The sequence below is a fragment of the Rattus norvegicus genome, chromosome 1, assembly GCF_036323735.1.
Source record: "Rattus norvegicus strain BN/NHsdMcwi chromosome 1, GRCr8, whole genome shotgun sequence".
Classification (NCBI taxonomy): domain Eukaryota; kingdom Metazoa; phylum Chordata; class Mammalia; order Rodentia; family Muridae; genus Rattus; species Rattus norvegicus.
In genome coordinates, this window is record NC_086019.1 from 110,056,621 (window position 1) to 110,061,595 (window position 4,975).

A 4,975-nucleotide genomic window follows, 5' to 3' on the forward strand; every position below is an offset into this window, starting at 1 on the left:
TAAGCCGCATGCATCATCATATTGAGAGTTTAGGAAATTATCCCTTTCTCCACCCATCTTTCTGTCCTTTGCTGTGTGGTCATCAATAGCCCATTATCTGTCACTAAGTAGTGATTAAGTGGTGTACACTTGAAATCTCAGAACGTGGGAGGAAAAGGCAAGAGGATCAAGCCACTCTGATCTACACGGCGAGTTCCAGACCAGCCAGGAACATAGAACAAGATCCCTTCTCAAAAACTCAGCCAAGATGATAAATTCAGCCAGACATATTTGTGAAACAAAAGCATGGCTACTATTATTGATCTTAGTTACTTAGCCACTTCATTTGGGGGAAGTGAAGTAAACTGAAAGACTATCCTACATCACAATTGCTATGTACTGAGATATTCTTCCACTTAATCAAGTAGGGGCCCTCTTGATCACAGTACTATTATCCTGGGCACAGACCTCAAGTACTTGAAAATAGAGCTTTCTTCCTTTTATCCTGTTAAATTAAAGGTCTTGGCTTGGTCATCTGACAAGGAGAATTTTGTCTGGTAAAAATGCAACTAATTTCTTTTCATGCCAAAGGTAAACCAAAGGGCTACTGTTTGCCCCAATGGACATTGTTTTTAGATTTAATTCAGCAATCTTATCAGGACAATTTTTCCCGGATTGTTTGTAAAAGTATTTTGAACCAGTCTTACCATTTTATGTGTTCTCTACAGAATATAATGAGACATTTGGTGTGTGCATTTGGTATCTGTGCTCTGGGCAGGCTTTTAACTTTTCAAAACTTAAACTTGAGGTATTTTAGGATTCCATCTATACTGATGGTCAAATGAGTTAACTGGGCAGAGTGACTAACCTAGGAGACTGACTTGGACACTCTAACCTCAGCCTCTCTCTGGTTGGGTTCCCAGAGGATCTCAGACAGTAACTGGACCTTGTCCACTCTTTGTTTCTGTGGATTGAATTTTCATTCTGCTGTTTGCAACTTTCACCTACATGGCTTCACATTATTCTGTTGTAATCTCTTTGTGGTGAGATTTCTTTTCTGTTTGATGAAGGGAATCCAACTGATTTCATGCTCTCTATTTCAGTATCACTTGTGAGCACAAGCAACTAAGAATCATATGCCCACCTGGGAAGAGAACACATCCTTATTATCTAGACTGGTAACTACCATGTATTGCCCTATTCTAAACTTACATGTTAAACAACCAAAGTTCCATGTGTTCATATCGTTGGTAAAAAAGACTTTCATCTACCACCCTATAAGTATAAAATGAACTCCTGTTCCAAGAAGATATTAATACATTGTGAGTCTGAAGAAGATCTGTTCTCAAGGTCTAGAAGCATAATTAAGTGCTTAGAAAACAAGTTTATGTTTTCAAAAACAGGTTTACAAAATTAGGGTGAGCCTCTCAATATATTAGAGCAGTTTGTTAATTTTTAAAAGTGATTGTGAAGCTGGGCATGCTAGCACATGTCAACAATGTGAGCTGCCCATTCTCAGAAGACAGAGACAGGTAGAGAGAGTCTAAGATTAACCTGAAAGAACTTCATATACCCTGTCTTTAAAAATAATCAAGTATAAGTACATAATGAGTACCCCATTCCACCACCCCCCACCTCATCTCAGGCCCAGGGACACCCTAACCAGCTCAGGCTTCTCCACATCTCAGAGCATTTTCCTAACCCTGGAGAGGTGTCTCAGCACTCCCTACAGCCCAGCACCCCTGCCCTGGTGGTTCTGTGGGATAAACACAGTTAAACTCCTCACATCCCATCTCTCCCCGAGAGGCTGTGCCTGGCAGTGGAGCAAACGCAGGCCTGACCCAAAAAGGAGCCACATATAAATTAATAACCTTTTCTGAACTAATACACTTACATCTCATTATCACCTCCAAAAGGGTGGAACTGGAGATTTCTACACTTGGCAAACAAGAAAGCTGGTCCTGCATGTTAAGTACCATTTGCCTGGTATCTTTATATGGTAGGCTATTACAAAATTGAAGGGAATTAATGAATAGATGAAAAATTTACCCTAAGTGTGTGGAACAGGAACATTTCTGAAATCTGAGACCAAAAATACCAGTAGTGCCAGGACATATTTTTTTTCAAAACCTCACTTGCCCTGGACTGAGGGTCATGGAAAGAAAGACCAAAGTTGGAATAGCAAGATGGGTGTTCAGTTTCAAGCAATTGCTGAGCTGTCTCGCTTGAGTGAATCATTCTGAGGGAACGTCTTATATCATGGACGCTCCACAGAGCTGTGTATTTAACTCCTGACTTGACCATCACAGGACTAGCTCGACAAGCCATGTGGAATGCTCTAGCATTGCTTGAAACACCTAGAGGACTGAAAGCTCAGATAGGTTTTTCAAAATCATCTATTCTAGATAGGCGTATATGTGAAACATACATCCCACCTATTCTGATAAACATACAGTGTTAGAATTGGGTGTTTTACTCTCCATCTGGTCATGTGGCTTCATCATATTAAAATATTTGTGACGTACGTAAAATTGTTCAGCTATAAAGAAGCACAGAACCTTGAAAGAAACTGCAACCACCGAAGATTTGCACTTTAGTTTTTAGTGCAAACTAAATACCATATACTGAGCGATTTAAGCAATTGAAATGATTACTAATGGTGCCAAGCCTCGAGGTTTGTGATCTCTTAAGCCTCATCTCAGCGTAAAGACGGACACCTTCTCACTGGGTTGTCAGAAGGTCATTGCTCCAGGTTGTATCCTCTGGCTTCTTCCTTCCTTCCTTCCTTCCTTCCTTCCTTCCTTCCTTCCTTCCTTCCTTCCTTCCTTCCTTCTTCTTCCCTCCCTCCCTCCCTCCCTCCCTCCCTCCCTCCCTCTCTTTCTTTCTTTCTTTCTTGACCAGATTTCCTCTTCCAATGAAAAACAGAAATTGAAAAGGAAAAATTGAAGCAGCGCTTTGGAGATCCCGTGGATCTGTATCTTGCTTCAACAGTGTTTGGACGGAACAGACCCGGGGACTCCCACTTTATTCACTTCCAGCCGCCTTACAAGTCTCTCCAGTCGCAGCCTCCGGGACCATCTCCTTGCCGCCTTCGGCTCCTAGGACCATCCAGCCCCGTCTTCGCGGTTAGCTCCATACTCTGGATCAGCCATGACCTCTCAGATTCTTCAGAATTATTCCACCGAAGTGGAAGCTGCGGTGAACCGCCTGGTCAACTTGCACCTGCGGGCCTCCTACACCTACCTCTCTCTGGGTTTCTTTTTCGATCCAGATGATGTGGTTTTGGAGGGCGTAGGCCACTTCTTCCACGAAAGCACACAGGCACCGAGTGTCTCCTCAAGTTGCAGAGGGGCCTAGCAATCTTTCAGGATGTGCAGAAGCCATCTGAAGATGAGTGGGGTAAAACCCTGGAGGCCATGGAAGCTGCCTTGGCCTTGGAGGAGAACCTGAACCAGGCCCTCCTGGATCAGCATGCCCTGGGCTCTGCCCGCACAGACCCTCACCTCTGTGAATTCTTGGAAAGCCATTTCCTGGATAAGGAGGAGAAGCTCATCAAGAAGCTCATCAAGAAAACTCCGTAGGGTAGCAGGGCCACAACCAGCGCAGACTGGCGTGGCCCAGGCATCTCTGGGCAAGTATCTCTTTGAGCGCCTCACTCTGAAGCACGACTAGGCCTCTGTGCCTTCCAAGGGGCTCCCTCCTCTGCTCTGCACCAGCTGCCTCAGCACCTCCACCCGAATGAACCTCTAAAGCCACTAGGCAGCTTTGTAACCGCCCTGGAGCCTCTCCCAAGTATTGGACCAAGTCAAAATAAAGCTTTTTGAAACAGAAAAAAAAAAAGGAAAGATTTTATTTTGCACAAACTTTGTTTGGTTTTTAACTCAATTCACTTTCTTAGGAGCCCCTTTCTAAACACCAAGCACTTTGCCTTTTTGGGCACTCATATTTGAAGCAATATCATATAAACTGTGAGGAAACACAACTCATTTCATTAAAACTCTAAAAGTGAACATGACAAGGAAGAGAAACAGTTTTGCCTGAATTCTGAAAACCTCTGACCATCAAAGGTGGGGACTTGTGCAGAGTTATCAGAGGAACAGAGATCTGTGATGGGTTTTGGGGTAAAGAGATCTAAAGGAGTCATCTCTTCTCCCAGGAAAAAAAAAGAAGATATCTTGGAATCAAGACTCAGGTGACATGCATGCCACACCCACTTCATCAGTCCCCACGGCATGGTGACAATTCAGTAAGATATTCAATCTGATGGGTAACATGTAGGCTTATAAAATGGTTTCATTGTTATCACTTAAAATAGTTTTAACCTCTGGTCTATGCACAGTACACAGAAAAAAGAACCCAGACCTACTGAGTTCTAGTCCAATTCTTACCACTGCAGTAATTCTCTACCTTGCATGGTCACTTCTAAGTTAGCATCTGGATACTTGTGTGCTTTTCTGATCACTCGGAAAATAACTGATAAGGTGTTAAAAGTGGAGAAGAGAAGAAAAAAGACATTCTGCTTCAGTTCGGCATAGGTTTACACTGCCACGGGGCTACTCTGATTCCTAAAGATAACAGTCCTCCAAATTATTGTTGCTGTATAGGTTAAACAGTAATTAAGAAAATTTTTACATTTTTTTTCTTTAGAAACTTCAAATCCAAAGAATCCAAGGCATTCTGGAAAGAAGTTATTTCTGTCGGCTGCCATCTGCTACAGATAATGTTTAATCAACTGATTGAGCCCCGTGCATATCTTAAGACACAAAGTCACTCCGCATGATTTGAGATTCCATATATTATCTGTGTGCTAAGTACTATATTTGAATTCCACACCGGGGATGCATTATAAATTCTTTCCTCTGTGACAGCTATGAGCCTTCACGAACTCAACACTTAAAATATTTAACGAGCATAGCAAAGCAGGCACATGATCAGAGAGCTGGAAGGAAACGCTTCTCAGGGCATTATTAAGCATGCCCTGATGTCAGAATACGGC

The 4,975-nt window shown here is 42.7% G+C and overlaps 1 pseudogene; it reads left to right on the plus strand.

Moving 5' to 3' along the window:
* The first annotated feature begins 2,927 nt into the window (after positions 1–2,927).
* On the plus strand, positions 2,928–3,802 carry Ftl1-ps1 (ferritin light chain 1, pseudogene 1; annotated as a pseudogene).
* The last annotated feature ends 1,173 nt before the right edge of the window (positions 3,803–4,975 follow it).